The sequence below is a fragment of the Ambystoma mexicanum genome, chromosome 5p (assembly GCF_040938575.1).
Source record: "Ambystoma mexicanum isolate Mex_15411 chromosome 5p, UKY_AmexF1_1, whole genome shotgun sequence".
Lineage (NCBI taxonomy): Eukaryota > Metazoa > Chordata > Amphibia > Caudata > Ambystomatidae > Ambystoma > Ambystoma mexicanum.
In genome coordinates, this window is record NC_090930.1 from 528,154,638 (window position 1) to 528,172,126 (window position 17,489).

At 43.3% G+C, this 17,489-nt stretch overlaps 1 pseudogene; it reads left to right on the forward strand.

Moving 5' to 3' along the window:
* Nucleotides 1-1,925: 1,925 nt before the first annotated feature.
* LOC138481678 (torsin-4A-A-like) lies at nt 1,926-3,150 on the forward strand (annotated as a pseudogene).
* The last annotated feature ends 14,339 nt before the right edge of the window (nt 3,151-17,489 follow it).

Sequence of the window (17,489 nt, forward strand, 5' to 3'; positions counted from 1 at the left end):
CTAGAAAACAGTCCCCAAATGTAGGATACGAGGCATCCCTTTTTTAATATAGTATTCTTCACCGAAACCTGGACCCTGAGCCATGTGTGGAACCCTGAAATATCCATTGAGGTTGCCCCCTAATTGTATTCCTGTCTTAATGTGAGGGGCTTGAACATTGTTCAGAAGGTGACAGTAAAATATACTTGCTCTGAAGAATTTGGAACTTCTACTTGTGGGTGTGGTTGGCTCATGTGCTCCCTAAAAGCACCCCTTCTACAGCCTAGCTTTTGTACTTCTCCAACAGTTGCAGTGGTCCCCATAGGCTGAGAACTGGAGCCCCATTCTGTTTGGATCCTTTGCTTGCTTTCTTCAGGTATAGAAGCTGCGCGTTTCACCTGGCGCCTGCTTTGAACACCGGCAATACCTAACAGCTGGGATTTCAAGATAGCTGTACTGTTCCTAATCAGAAATGTCAAGCAATGAACCCCAACCGCTTTTCGTGGGCTTTCAGGAGCTGTGCTTGTCATCTTCAAGACCTCCATACACAAGCACAGACAGAACCATATCCCTCAAATTCACTTGTTTTTCAACAAAGCCCTATTCCCTGTTTGCAAGGATCATTTTACCCTAGAGCTTTCTGCCAGGGCTTATTCTTTTAGATGTCTAATAAGATCTGGAGAACTGTACCAAGCAAGCGGTTAGAGACACGTGGCTCTGGTGGAAGGCCCTCTCCTCCACATCCTTGCTTTCAGTGTCAGGTTGTAGTCTTTGCTTTCCTGCTGCTGTGCCCCCCTCCATCCCCCAGTAGGTACGGTAACCCTGCTTTCTGAAACATTTTGAGGAATCATCAATTTACCTGTGCAGAAGTTATGGAACTGTCTGCACACCTAGGGCCAGATTACAGAAACTTTGCACTGGTGCAAGTGCAAAGTTAGCACGGTATTAGCACCAGGGCAAAGTTTGCCCTATTTTTTAAAACACTGGGACATATTGGAAAACGATTGCACCATGACAAGTGCAATTTGGCATGGTGTAGGCATAGGGCAAAAATTGCTTTTGGGCAAATAAGATAGATTTTCACTGCATTATTGCAACAGGGAAGAGTTTGCCCTAGTGCTAATACATTCAGACTTTTAATGGGATAACTTGCCGGTGATATCTGTTTTTTTGGATACACGCTTTGGAATAAGGAAGATTAGATTCTAAAATAATTATACAACAGCTTTGGAACTTTGTGTATTTCATGACACCTTAAACCAGCCTGGTGTTTTACATCACATGTTGAGAGTTGTAGGCCCATCCATTTAATAGGAAAAATTTAAACTACAAGTCCCAGCATGAAATATGTAAAGTAAGATAAAAACACTCCTCATGTTAAGGCCATGTGAGGCAAAAAAAGCATTGACAAAAGAAGCAATTTTAGCTGTTGCAATATGAGTGGTTTGGCGACTTGCGGGGGCCAGAGGAGGGAGCAGCAATGCTGCCCACCCTTCCCCGTGCAGCCCAAGCACAGCCACGCCAAACTAACCAGCCAATAGGTGTAGTCTAATGAAGCACAGGGTTGCACTGGCATGGTGGTGGCCCTCATAGCCCCCGCAGTGTTGGGATCCCTGCCACACCAGGTCTAGGGGGGGCTGGCCCAGTCCTCACCCATCAAGTTGAAGGCTGGGCTGGGGCATGCAGCGCGAGAAGGAGGCGCTCAGTAGGGGTCGGAGCTGAACATCCAGTCTCTTCAGAGGCGTGGGTTCGGCTGCCAAATATAACTTGGTTTTGACCACAAGGAGGAGGGGGAAGCTGACAAGACCACACAAAGTGGCGGAAAGAGCAAGTTATCGAGCTAACCTGCTCATAGTCCTTGGTGGAAAGCTGAATGATTTTTGAGACGACATCGAAATTGAGGAAATCCAGCCCTGCGCCACGAAGCTCCGCAACTTGCTAGAAAGATGTCCATGGCATCATGGCCCATTCGGGCTATGATCCGCCTGCCCCGCCGGGTCCGCAACCTGAAGAAACACGGCTTCATTTGGATCTATCTGGTGGGAGGGCGTTGGAGATCTTCCAGTCTAGGATCTTGCAAAAGCAGCTCTCATTTGACAAAACACATTTTAACTCTGGTTTTCAAAACGCACCATATTTTAGTTTTGATACGCCAAATTTGGAAAAGGTCACCCTGATGAAACCGAAGTACAAAAAGAAAAGGAGGACTAACAGACTTCTTATGTATCCCGGCGATTCCAGAAAGTACCTGCCTGTCGAGCATAAGAGCAAAGCTAAACGCTGGCTCATTCTGCTCGTAGGAGGTATCTGCTTCCAGATTTTAAATGCTATTGAAAACTTGGATGATTATCTACAAAAATATGATTTGGACGGTCTTGAGAAAACAATGCATTGGGACATATTTGGGCAAAAACTGGCAGTGGACAATATTATGCACCTCATAAAGGACTACTTGGCCACCACATACATAACAAGCCACTGGTAGTGTCACTAAATGGCCCATGTGGAGTAGGAAAGAGTCATATGGGGTGGCTGCTGGCCAAACACTTCCGTTTGGTCATGGCCAATGACTTTGTGCTCCAGTACTATGCTGTGCACAACTGCCCTGAGGGGAATGATGTGCTTGCATGCCAACTAGACCTGGCTGGCATGGTTTCGGATGTGGTCGTCCGAGCCGAAATCGAAGAAAAGATTCCTGTGCTGATATTCGATGAGATGGAGGAAATGCCTCCACTGCTTCTTGACCTGCTGGGAGAATATTTTCAATCGAATCAGAGTAACGAGTACCTTAATGCTATTTACATATTGATTAGCAACATTGGTGGAAGCAGGATTACCAAGTACGTCCTTCATAAAGCATCAAGTGATGTCCTGTCCCAGCACAAGAAGCTCCGTGAGCTCTCCGGTGTTGTGAAGCCTTCTTTGCAGCAGGATCACATGCTGTGGGATCACGCTGAAGTCGTCCCGTTCATCCTCTTGGAAAAGAACCACAGTATCAACTGTTTCTTGGATGAAATGCTTTGAGGAGGCTACTATCCAGAAAATGGCAACATAGAGTCCCTAGCGAGCCAGTTAAAATATTACACGCAAGGGGAGAGGCACTATTCGATAATGGGCTGCAAGCAGGTGGTAGCCAAAGTCAACCTCCTCCAGTGACCCCTTGAATTTGTAGTACCCGACTTGGCGAACCGTGGAAGAGTTGGATCTTTGCCGCTGGTTTTAACTTTTAAATCCCGTAACTCCATTTTATCACTATTGACTACATGGGCCTGTCCTGAGATTGACCCAGAATATTGCGCAAAGATTCTCATTAGACTGAATAACCACCCCACTCGCCTGTATCTTTCTGTTTGGTCGGCCTGTAACGTTAAAGCGAGATCAAAAATATTTTAATTTGGCAACTTTTTGACCTCTGAAACAGTACTTTGGTAATTGTGCGTGTCAAGTGTGGATGCAGGTACTATGCGAGGAAGTGGACATATTGCAAGGGGCGTCCCCTCATAGGCTGGACTAGCTGAAGAGCATCTGCTGGAAGAAACTTTGAGGAATGTTTGTTTAAAATTCTCAGCACCTGCTGCCCTTACTCAGGAAAACAATTCAAAACTTTGTAACTTCCATGGATTATGTGTTTCACATGAGATTGTTACCTGAATAAATCTTTAGGTAATTCCTGGTTGAAACTGCGCTGGTTACCTGGCCACCCTTTCTGATCTCGGGCCCAGGCCCCGCCTGTTGCACACCTGCACTGCCTCCCTGGCAACCTCTGCACCTGGGGACTGTTTTCTGTATCCCTACAGTCCCCCTACCAGCACTTATGTCTGCACTTACCTTGCACTTGCCACCAGCTGGCAGTTTTTATTTATCTTATTTATTCTACTATGCCATATACTGCACTTTTCCCTTTCCCCCTTCCCATGCACTTGCGTGATCTCAATGACACCTGGCCTAGTAAGATCGTTGTATATCTTCCCTTTGTTCCAATTCTCTCTTGCATCGTCACACCTTGAAACACTTGTGTATAGGCGCGTTATAAATGCCATATCATATCATATCATATCAACGTGATATGTGGCACATGCCACGTTCAGCTCCAACCCCTTCTCCTCCAGCTTCTTCACGCCGTCATATACAGGAACTAGGTTCCTGGTTCCTGTCTGTGAGCAGCACGGAGGAACCAGGGGCCTGGATTGACAGACTGAAGCTCTAATGGGGAAAAAAGGCAAGAAGGCTTAAAAAAAATAAAATAAATATGCATGTGTATTTTGTATGTGTGAGGTGCATGTCAGATGTATGTATGTGGTATGGGTCAGTGAGTGGTGGGTGAATGAGTAAGAGTCTGTGTGTGAATGTTCAAGGGGGGTGTGGGCGAGGGCGTACTTGTGTGGAGAATGCAGTGTGAGTGGATGTGGGAGAAGGTTTATGGGGGAATTAATGAGCATGAATGTGATAGTGTGTGTTTGAATGTTCTGGGTGGGTGGGTGCATGCGTACCTTTATGATATGATATGATAGTTTATTCATATAGCGCTTATACTCAGTGTGTGTCAAAGCGCTTCAAGGCAAGGTTGGGAACAAGGGAAAATACAATGACATTCTTTTTTTTTTGTTCAATAGTGTTTATTAGAATAATTATAGCCAGACATTAGTAATGTACAGTAGAGAACTAAACTGATATACCAGCAACAGGCCTGAGTTAGACAAATGACATCAAATGATAATAATGTAAAGCATAAGTTATTAACAATGAGTGATGCACCATGAAAAGAGAAAGAGAGCAAAAGAACATTAATGTTATCTACCCTAGAGGATCTTAGGAATCTAACATGAATTAAAAAGGGGAAGACAGACTGGGGAAACAAACAAGAGATCAGAGGTAAGAGGGGAAGGAGGAGAATGGGGAAGATTATTCATAACAATATAATGTATAAGCATTAAAACATAAGACTTATAGTTTGTCCGTTAGATCAAAGTGTGGAATGTACATACAAGGGTTTATGAACCATGTCAGGAGGCATTGAAACAATCCAAGTAGCAAATAAAAAATGAACATTTAGTATTGTATTTGGGAATAGAATCTTGAGAATTAGCCATGCACAGTTCAATTGGATGTATGTGGCAGACATTGTTCCACCAACCTCTAACGCAGAGAGAACGTGAGTTCTTTCAATTGGCAGTTAGACTTTTTAAAGCAATAGTGATAAATAAATCATAGAGTTTTTTGATGCATGTAAGTCACAACATTCAGTAGCAAGACTACCTAAAACGATATTCAAAAATGATAATGGAACATTAATCAAGAAAATTAGTTTCAGGTGTTTCGAGACATCTTGCCAAAACTTGAATACAAAAGGGCAGCTAAAAAACATGTGTTCGTAAGAGGCCGGGTCATGAACACAAGTCCAACAGCTGTCATTCAAACCCTTATTCGTTTTGGATAATTTAACAGGAGTAATAAACACTCTATGTATGAAAAAGAGAAAGTGTTGTGTGATGTTAGAAGATACAGATATGTTCTTAATTCTTGCAAACATTAAGGACCATATATCAACATCAAGGCTAGACCTAAGTCCCTTTTCCATAATAGGCGAGCAGGTTGAGCAATATAGTTTGTGTTAAGAGTTTTATACACTTTTGTGGCACAGAGGTTATGGGATGTGATTAGCTGCAACAGTCTAGGGATATCTGGTGATAGAATATTGTCAGAAAAATGATGAAGTGCATCAAGACATGAGTTAAGCAATGTATTGTAGAAGTTAAAATCATTGTTAGGGATAAAATATATGTTTCTTAGTTGCTGAAAGGGTAGAATAACAGGGCCATTGATACTTTATTGAATGAATTTGATAAGTTTTTTAATCCAGGATTTGCAGTTGAAGGTTCTATTGTTGATGACAATGTTTTTGTTATGCCAAAGCAATGTGGATACGTTTTTGTTAGGAGCTTTATTATGGGGGAAAATACCTTTAGAGCAGCAACAGAGGCTTTAATTGGATCGGATAGGGCCATAGAAATACGATTAAAAAGATAAAGGAGATCGGCTGGATCATATGGATAAACCAAATTTTTCTCTAATTTGAATCAAGTGGGAGTGTCTGACGTCTGAGATGAGTCAAACCAACAGCAAGATTGTTTAAGAATGAAGGCTGAGTGGTATAGTTTAAAATCAGGAAACTGACACCCCCTTTTTATAAGGAGCTAACAATGACATTCTTACAGGCCATGAACAGTAAGGATGTGAAATTAACTATCATACTTGGCCTGATGACATTTCAGATAGTGCAAGAGCTAAGACATAGATACCGAAGAGAGGGGGAGAGTAGGAAGGAAATGGAAACAGACAGGGTACTACCATACTAGACCTGACGATATTTCTGGTAGAGCCGGAGAAAACAAAAGGTGAGGTAGAGGTGTGCAGAAAGGGAGGGGAGGAACTAAACAAGCGACCATCGTACTAGGCCTTTCAGATAGTGCTCGGGTGGGGGAGGAAAAAAACAAGTGAGGGGGTGGGGGAGGAGACAGACGAGGTTGCTATCATACTAGGTCCAGGGACACGTCTGATGGAGTAAGTGCATAGAAGAAAGTAAGGGGAGGAGGGAAGCAGATAGGAAAAGGGAGAGGAGGAGAGAACAGAGCGTAAGCAGTCAAAAAGAGTGGAGAAGCAAGAGGGAAGAGCGAATACAATTGCAGAAGTCAGTAGTAACACATAATGTTGCAAGCCAGGATACAAGATGAAGATGGGAACACCACGAATCAGGGTCACCATGAGTACAAGATGCAAAGGAAGTCCAGCATGAGAGTTGTGAAAGGGTGACGCACAGTGAATCAATGCAGTCCATAAAAGTCAAATCGAGCATTGGCCACAAGACGGTGATGGTGAAACCAGAATGTATCAGGAGAGACTCCTGCGGAAGTAGGCTGGAGAGGGGGGTCAGCGTAGTGGAATCAAGCAAAACAGGTAACACCTGTGTGCGGGAAGGGGGGGCACACGGGAACATCATGGGGGACCAGAGGGGGTGGGGATGGCCTGTGGGGACAGAGGGAGTAAACACATGTTGGTGCATGCTTACCTGCTGTCTGAGCAGGGGGTCGGGCTTTGGGTCCTCTTGGTCCGAACAGGCCAAAACAGGAATTGCCCTTTTCTTTGTCTGCCCTTTGTTTTGGACGCCCGGACGAGAGACGCCCTTGATCTAAAAGTTAAGAGCAGGAAGGAAGAGGCAGGGCTAAGAAGGTGGGTGGTGCTTAGGCCAGGTGACCTAGATCCACTTGCAACTGCTCCCCATCAGCAAAGGAAAAGAGGTTGGAGGGCTCCTTAAGTAGGGAAAAGAGCAGCAACCAGGAAGGCACCAGGTGGGCAGGGTTTGCTAAGTGGGGAAAAGAGCGGCAACCTGGAAGGCACCGGGTGGGCAGGACTTAGGCCAGGTGACCTAGATCCACTTGCACCTGCTCCCCATCAGCCCTCCACCTTTGTGGAGAATGCAGTGTGAGGAGATGTGAGGGACGGTTTATGTGTGATTGAATGGTGGGTGAATGAGTAGGAATGTGACTGTGTGTGTGCAAAGGTTCTGGGTGGGTGATTGCCAGTGTGAGTGCATGTGAGAGAAGGTATACGGGTGAGTGACTGATGGGTAAAAGGGGATGAATGTGATTGCATGTGTGAATGTTGTGGGTGGGTTGGTGCCTGTGTGGAGAATGCAGAGTGAATGAATGTTAGAGAAGATGTATTGGTGAGTGACTGGTGGCTGAAAGGGGATGAGTGTGTGTGTGCATTCACATGTGCCTTGGGAGGCTGGGGATAACTAGAGCATTTTTGACACATCCCTGATTGACCTGGCATGTTTTACAGGTATTTTCGGGCAATGCCTATTTCATGTGTGTCATATTGCTTACAGTGGCACGATATTTATTAATGGACATCTTTCATAAAGCAAGCATGATAAGTAGTATTACATTGCTAGACTGACATGTTGGTGTAGCGGCCTAGCTATTTCTTACTGGAGCATGACTTTTTAATAACTGAGCATCTATGATGAAGCAAGTGTGATAAGTGTTTTTATGGGTCTAGACTGGCCTACAATGGAACCAGTTTGGAGTGTTTGTGGCATGTCACTTTTAATGGCCAAACCAACAGGAGTATGGTCTTACATATGAGTACTGGCATATATTGGCTGAGTCAGCTTTGTACATAATGCCAGTAAAGATACTATAAAAAATATATGTTCTTATATGGGAATACTGGCATATGTTGGTTGAGCCAGCATGGAAATGTATGAGCACAGCCAGCATACACATGTTGTTTATACGGGCACAAGTTATCCTGCAAAAACGATTAAACCCCAATTTTTCAAATAAAGTGTGCTGCATATTGCACCATTTTAACCCATTATTCAAAACCTTTTCTCAGGGACGGGGGATAAATCCGCTCCGACCCCCCAAACCCATGTTTATTGGTATAGGCTCCCTCGCACCGCTCAGTCGCAATCACATACTTGCGGCAGATATTTACACCTTCCAATAAAACAACTCGCCAGCCACCACTGATGGCTCATATATTTGGGGAACAGGCACCACCCCCTTCTTTCTATGCTAAGTGAAACATCTAAGCTTTGATTAAGAAACATATTTACATCTTTCACCTGGAGTGGTGCGTGCGTCTGTAGCTGCATAATCATTGAGCCCATGTGGTGGTCGAGGCAGGTCTAGGGGGTGGCGTGCCCTGTGCTTTGTTAAGGAGCATGGGCGGGGGGGGCTCAGCATGGCTTGCAGGGGGGCCCCCAAATGTTGTGCTATGCCACTGCAGGGTTGGGTTGCACAGGAGAGGAGTGTAGTATCACAGTTCACTCCTCCAGGTCATGACGTGCCATGTCATATCAGGAAAGTGCTATTACAGAAGTGCTTTACATTAATTAATTTTCATTAGACAAAAGGACCTCAGCACTTGCATCATGCAACATGCTGAAGCATGAGTGGGCAGCCCGGGAAGAGACATGCTACTCTAGACTGTCATAGCTTGCAGCTGTGCAAAGGGCTGTCTATGGCCGGTGCTCTCTCTTTTGGCCTCGTCCACAGCTTTTCACTGGATGCAAGGCGTGGTTTGACTACACATGAACTGCACAGAGAGAGAGAGAGAGAGAGAGATCCATGAAATGACACAAACATGTGTCATGGTATTTGTGTCTAGAAATAACGACACCACTAACTCTGGATGCAGTACAAATAGCAATATCTGCAGGCAATACGCACTTTCTATTAAAGATTTGTTTTGGGTGGTGGTGCAGTATTTGCCCCTCCAAAGCTCCCCTCTGAATGTCATGCAATCATTTATATATTGGCAGGTGCCAGAGCACCATATGTTGACTCTGGTGCTACTCTCTTTGTGAGGACACTAATGGTAGGCTTTGTAATCACAGAATGTTTTTTGGTATCTGCCTCCTGCTTGTGAACTGCTTCCAAAGGGAAGGATGATTATCCCTGTCAAAAAACAAGGTAACCATGCAGGAAAATCAGGAATTAATTAACACCACAAATCAAATGCAAAACAGTTAGATCCTCCCTGACTCTCTGCTTACGCCAATCCTCTCTCTTTTTTTCTGAAACAGGTTTTTCTGTTCCTGTGTTTCACTGGATCTTATTTAATTAGCACAATGCCAATGCCAAGGTCCCATTTTATGTAGGATTCTCCAGGGAAGTTAATTGGCAACGCAAATAAGACTGCCACGTTTTACAGTTGATAGATTTTTTATATATTTTTTTTATTTATTTACCATGCTGTGATATGATTCTATTTTATATGATGTTAAAGTGTGATAAATTGATGAATTTGTGTGTGTATGTTAGTGCCTTGTATTAAAAGTACATTTTGTACTGTAAGACACAATAAATAAATAAATAAATAAATAAATAAATAAATAAATAAGATAATAAGACTGCCAAACGTTGGGTTTTTGCTTTTCAGGGCTGTAGTAACTGTGGGAGATGGTTCTCTGAAAAGCTGTCTCCTAACAACCTGACCTTGATGAGTAAGGAACAAGGGTTGGTAATGGCAAGCGTGTGCCTCTAATGGGCTTCGGGGGAAGGATGTCTGACCTTGTCCTCGCCGACGGGGGCTCTTACTCAAGCACCACCACCCTGCTTACTCTGGACTGCACCTGCTGCACCTACACTGAGAGGCAACATCACATGATCTGATGAACTAGCAGTGGCGTAACATACTGTGCTTGTAAGGTGAGAAGTGCCCAATTTAAATGTTTGGTAAATGCCAACAACATATACACAGAAGGGTTTCCCCAGTGGGAAATATTGTAGAGGTATTGGATAGAAAAAACACTTGGTTTCTATGTATGTATTGTATAATAATCTTCAGTACCGACTAACGTTTCTCATAAAATGCACTATTAAAATGTGCTTAGTATTGTTTGGTTAGATAGCTCATGCGTTAAGTGATAGTCTGCAACATTGGGCTAGCGTTCGGTTTGTACGTTTGAATTTCACAGCCTTTCACCCTTTCCAGGTTGATACATTGAGTGCCACTAAATTGGGTAATAATATCCTTTATTGCATCTCTGAGAAGTGGGGGGAACCCTGCATGTAGCACGATACGAGGACATTATTATTATATAGAAGACACTGGAAACTACTAATTGTATCCCAGAGGCTAGTCCTATTCATAGACACAACTGGGGTTCCTGAGTGTTAAATAGTGCATACCTATTAGAGAGGAGAAACAGGGCAGGAGATTCCGTGTTTGTGTAGTTAAGTTCACTTCTGGCTAATTTTCAAATTTCTCATAAAGTGATCTATTCAAATCTGCCGATGGGCGCCATTGTCTGGGTGGAAAGATCATGGGTGAAGGGCTGGTCTTTGACATTAGACCAGCACACAGTTCCCAAGTTTCACATCCTGCAACAGGGCCAACTGAGCACTTCAGCTCTTCGATGTTAATAAATTGAGAACCATTAAATTGGGTAAATATAATCTGTTGTCACAGCTCTGAGAAGTGGGAAGAATTTGGCATCAAGCACTACATACTAACACATATTATTCGTATTATTAGTATTATTATTATTATGTGGAAGACGCTGAAAAGCAGCAATTGTATTCCATAGGCTAGTCCTCATGAGGGAAACTGACTTTAGATAGGACATGCCACAAACTAAATTGTTCGTTGGCAATTTAAACAGCCAATGTTTTAATTACCAAATAATTGTTACTTATTGAATTGACCTGGAAAAGATCAGAGCCAGCCCTTGAAAGGTTTAGGGCAGGCCTTCTCTACAGTTTCAGAAATACTCCCTGCAGAAAGTAAAACAACATTGCCACTGGTCAGTGGTGGCTGATGAATTCTTTCAATACAGTGGTGTAAGTATTTTCTAATTATATTCATGAACATCTTAGGTGCTTCTACCTCGTTCAAAATGTCTCCTACCACTTTCTCTTGATGTTCTGCCACCTCCTCCTTATTTTCACCCACAACCTCCTCTTGATGTTCTGTCACCGCCGTCTCAATTTTTCTCGCCACTTTCCCCCTTTGGTCTAAAACCTCCTTCCTACTGATGAACCCCCCCCCTTCAACCTCCCACACTCCCCAAACACCCACACTCACTTACAAAAGCACTGGACTTATAGAGCCCTCCAATCCTTCCCTCTGGGCTGGGTTCCCTGCAAGGACTTGCACCTTGGCTGCTAAATTGAGGAAGGATCTGGATTAGTTGTGCTTAACAGCCCATCCCAGCTCGCTGATGGGCTGGGAGTGTGAACCAAACCTTCAAATGACTGGTCCACCATTTTGGATCTCACTGTGGCCTTTCATGTGGTCTGTGTGGTTCAGGCAGCATGTGATAAGCTGTTTCGGGCTTGCCTTATCTGAAAACCCTTATACGTGCATGATAAATGGTTTGCTCTCTCCTGCTTTCCCAGCATCTAATATGTTTGCCAAGGTCCATTTAAACATGAGCTTCCCCTGCGGGGCAAGCAGACAATTTCTGTATGCTCTGTACTGCTGTGTAGGTTTGCAAAGCAAGTTACTTAGAGACTCCTGATTGGCACCTGATATTGGAGTGTATCTAGTGAAGGACAGCAGTTTGGCTCATTTTGTAAGCTATTTGATTCCAACAGTGTTCAGCGTTCTGGTCCGTTAACGTGGGCCTCATTACAACCCTGGCGTTAAGGGGTTAACAGCGCCGTAAAAGGCTGCGGCGCCGTTAAACCCTTAACGCCAGATTCACACTTTAACGCCTGCTTTTGCAGGCGTTAAAGTCCAACCCGCTAAGGGACCTTGGTGCTAATTACGGCACCGTAATTTACGGTTCCGTAATTAGCGCCTTCCCCATTCCCATTGAGCCCTATGGGCCAAAAATGGGAATGGGGAAGGGGCCATGGTGAATGGGGATTTACCGCCCCACCAACCTTGGAATGGGGCGGTAAATCCGCCATCCACCATGGCGGAATCCGGCATGGACCATGGTGCTAATAGCACCATGGTCCAACGCCAGGGTTGTAATGAGGCAATGCTTTTATTGTGGTAGTCAATGCTATATTGAGTGAATCTCTGTTCTGAATGATCCGCCATGTTGGGTGGGGTTTGTTTGGTGACTTGCCTTCAATACTAGTGTTCTCGTGGCTGTTTTTAAGAGTCAGTCTCCTCTATAAAGGTCCCCTGGCTGTCCCCTGCTCTATGACGGGAGTAAGTGACCCATCTCCATGTACCATCTCCATGTGCCCCTCACAGTACTCTGGCTTGGGAAACAGCTGGCCCCTACTGTCACCCCCCAAATGTCCCCAGAGTCAGGCAGGAGATTTCATAGCACTACATAGTCTGCCAATGTGGCTGCTTTCTGCATCACCATACATTCTATACTTACTGGCTCATTATGGGACTGGAAGTAATACTAAAAACAGGTGATATTTGCAAATGCAGTATTTACTGCATCTAGTATTCTTAGGCATACCACTGCCCAGATTACGTAAACTGCAACAGTGATCGTGCATTTAGCCTGGTTTATCTGATTGGCAATTTTCCACTAACGTTTGCACTGCCTTACCAGTGCAAAAATGGAACGGAAATGAGAGACCAGAATGTGCAGGAGAAAGAATTCCACATGGGGATACCCAAAGGTGGTTAAAAAGTGGGCATCTCTAATGGGTATCTTCTCACCCCTTTCCGATGTAATGCAGAGAAGATTTGAAAAAAGTCTCTTTTCTGCATTAATAAAAATTATACTTTTGCAGTATGATCTGCTGCAGTACACAATCAATTTCCATTCTCAAAACGAGGGCGATAATGGTTAAAGAAATGTATTTTAAATTATGAACACACATTTTCCGGAATACTGAACATGGCATTTCTAGAAATCTTCATCTGTTATTGCCAACCTACTAGACTTCTTATAATGAGATGGGTTTGAAGAATTTCTCTATGCAGTCAGGCTCATACCAGCTTGCAGTATTATTTGGAAACATCTGCATATCTCAAGAGGCAGCTTATCTCCAGCCCAATATTTCCTCTTGCCTTATGAATAGAATAACGTGTCATAGCTAAATGAAGTCTTATGGTCATTAAGGTCCACCAGGCCTATCTAGTCTACCCATTACCATGCTTGCTACAATACCATAGCGTTTAATAGTCTCACCTCTATCTTTGATTAGGCATGATCAATTCTTCACATATACATAGCTGAGCAGAAATGTATGAAAAGCCTCCTATAGCTTTTTACCCTGTTGCATGCCATAACACTCTTACTCTTTGGCAGCTCTGTGCTTGAACAAAGGAAGCACACGTTCACCCAGATCCTGCACCAAGCATAGTCCGCCTTGCCATAAGCACCTGACACCTGACCAAGAGCACCAGCAATCATACTTCAAAGCATATCAAATCATGTGGCTGCATCATTATCCTGCCCAAAACACAACACCACAATCCTCATGTAAACTCGATTCAATTGCAAAGCAACCCAATGCTACCAATATGCAAGAAGCTCCAATCCCGTGCAAAAGATATCAAATCCTATTCTGCCTAAAGCACACTCCGCGTGTACTGTCTAAAACCACATTAACATTGCATAAAGCAATCCATCCTAACATCTCTGAAATGTCTCAAACCTTTTCAATCAAACACACTCGTACAACACATAAAATCGTAAAATGCTTGATCCCAGAGCCAAGCTTTAAACATATATCTGAACTTCAAGTAATCTTTGATCAGGAGGAGTTCTTTTTGTTTGGCATTCCATAGTTTAACTGCAGCCCCTGAACAAAAACGTATTGGTTGTAAAGGTGCGCTAGAAGCTTGGAACCTCGAGCTGAAGAGATTCACGACTATGCAACCCTCTCAGACCATCCGAGATGTTCAGTTTCTTAAATAAATACTCAGGCGTTCGAAAGTGTAATGTTTTATAGACAATACAAAACAACTTAAACTTGATCCTACATTCAACAGGCAGCCCGTGCACATTTCTTTAGAGAGGAGAGATGTGGTCAAATTTCCTTGCCGCCAGACTAAACAATCGGCTGCATTAAACACTGACTTCAACAGGAGAAGCGAAGTTTTAGGGAGTCCTATTAACAAAGAATTTCCAGTATTAACCCGTGAAAGGATTAATGATTGTTCTAGGAAACTAAATTGGGACACCAGAATGAAAGGCTTCACCAAGCTAAATGAGAATACAAAAAAGGTAGCAGGCGCCCCTCTCTAGAAAGAACATGGCATGATACCTATCCTGTGGTTTTTACCCACTTTGAGGGTCCGCAGCCATTGTTTTTTGCTCACTGTATTTTTTCAGGGGGAATATCCATTTGCATAGCAGTCTTTCTCCCGCCCACAAGGGCAGTCCAGCACCAAAATGCCAGGCAAAGCTCCTTTGAACAAGAGTACCAACATCAACCCCAGACATGTGTTTCGGCCTAGTCGGGCCTCATCAGTGAGGTGGAGCTGTGAGAATAAATGGAACTTGGCTGATTTCACCAGTGAGTTTATCTCAGGGATCAAAGAAAGATGGGTACCCTTACTGAAGTAGGAAACTGGAGGGGCACCTAAAATCTTTGCTTCAAGGAACATCTTTATAAATCGATAGATCAGACTTTACATGCCAAAATAAATGACATTCGGTTTTTGAGGTTATTCGTTTCAAGAAATGCAAAGCCATCCATCTCTCGATGACCAGCAGACAATCACCCGACCTCTTTAAGTCTCCTGCCGAGTATAGCTTTTATAAAGTTGGGTATCACTGGCTTATTGGTGCATACATACCCTATGTTTGGCTACAATGTTACCAAGTGGCTCCATATAAAGGTTAGAAAGGGTGGATGATAAAACCGAGCACTGAGGGACTACAATAGGCACTGTGTCAGGGATTGAACAATCGTGATCAATTAAAATTATTTGCTGACCGTTTTCTTAAAAGCAATGATCCATTTCAGTACTTTTCACATTCTTTTGAGCAAAGTATCATGAACGACCTCATGATCAATGGTATCAAAAGCAGCCAATACATCTAGTGTAAGATTGTTTTCCTGTACAAAAAACACAGCTTCCATGGGTGTCATGTTTCAATAGTTCACCTTCCCTTTAATTCCTACTGTTAACTCCATTCACATTCCATCTTAAAATGGTCCCTATATGTTAATACTCCTTTTATTGATAAATGTTGTTCGTTGGAGTCAATGAAAGTCCTTTTTATTTAGGACATCCTTTGCTAGACCATTTCCTCAATTCTTTCCATCCTCCTACATTCATCCCTACCCAGTTCCCCCAGTTCCCCATCCCAACTTACACTTGGTGCTTGTTACAGAATAAACGTACATTTCTGGAACATTGTAATTTCTCTGTTTGTTTCCTTATCCCATTCCATCCTAAATATATATTTCTTTGCGGATACTTGTGCTTTGGGCTGTGGTCATGCACACATCACCATTTTGATGTCCTCTCTCAGTCACTCCTCTTCTACGGTTCTGCTAGACTCTCAAACCCATGAGGTCTCTTATATGTGAAAGGAAACTTTAATTCCAGAAACGAGAAGCTCTGACCCAAATGGAGTGACAAGTTTCACAGCCATGGCATCCTTGCATTCAATTCCTGAAGCTGTCTAAATGATTACATATGGTTCATGGTTGCAAACACTTTAATGTTAGGGTCACTGTTGTGAAAAATGAAATGAGCACCAAGCCCAGTGCATTATGTACTTAGTGATTCAAGCATGTAACCTTTTCATCACAGATAACTTGTCGAATATAAACATCTGTGGTCATTATTCGGTTCTCAAAATGCTCTTTGGTTGTATGCAAATCGGAGCCTTCATTAATGCAATTTGCCTATTTCTCCATTCTCATGGTATTACGAAAGAGTGCAAAAGGAGCGTACCAGATTGTCCACCCTGGAATGATAACCTTGTATCAGAAAATAATGTATATGGTTATTCTAGGTTTTTATAATGTGTGTTGCTCAGTGAGACAAACATAATATTCTCATTATGACTACAAACTATACTGTAAGTGACCACACCAAGTCACTATTGTATTTTATTTAAACGCCATGTTACAATGCTAGTAGAATTACATTATTTCCTGTTTTGATAGCTTCTTTTGCTGAGCACCAACATTATTATGCCTCTCAAAATGTCTTCCCTTCTTGGAAAGGGCCGCCCATAAATCTGAACACCTGTTCTGTTTCTTCTGTGAGGCAATGTTTAATTTATGTGCTTGCTTGGCTGTTAGTGCCAAACATTTTTTACAGTTTGGAAAAACTCTTATACATAGCACAAAATAGAAACAAACAAATGCATTTGTAGACCCATCACTCTGGTCCCTTATTGGTTCTTTCAGAACCCATGCACCCACCTCAGAGTCTTTCCAAGCCCCTCAATTTTTTTGCACGGACAATGTACCCTCTGCTGTGGCAATATTACTGCTAAACGCATGTAATGACAATGTAGGTCACACATTTCCAGTTTGGTTACCATGTCAGGGATGCCCCCTTTGTTGCTGTAAGCATTCAACTTTTTACGTTTAAGAAACAGCACAATGGTGCTATTTCTCTGGACACACGGACCCAATTTCCTTCAACAAAGAACACATACTCTGGATGGCGTCAAAAACAGGAAAAATATGTAAGTCACTTTGTGGAAAATGGCGACGGTGGCAGACCAGTGAGTGTGAGTGTGGGTGTGTGGTGGGGAAGGAGAATCTGGGGCAACAGCGAAACAAATACAGGGCACATCCTGGTAGCGTTGCAAATGGTGTAGGGTGAATGACCCACAACCTGATCAATAAAAATTAATCCCAAATAATTGATGCACCGTTTGCAAGAAAAACGAACAGGCCGATTCCGAAAATTCCGGCGCAGAGGTGCCAAAACGTGCAATTCACAGTAAAAGTGCGAAAATCGCAGTGCAACTGCGAAGATCGCAGGTAAACCAGCGCACATCGATTCATGGAAGTCCGTGCGCGAGAAAAATATTGGATGTGCGCTGAAAAAGTGCGCGGCGCACGCCGGCGCACAGGTCATCCAACGGCGTGCACCAC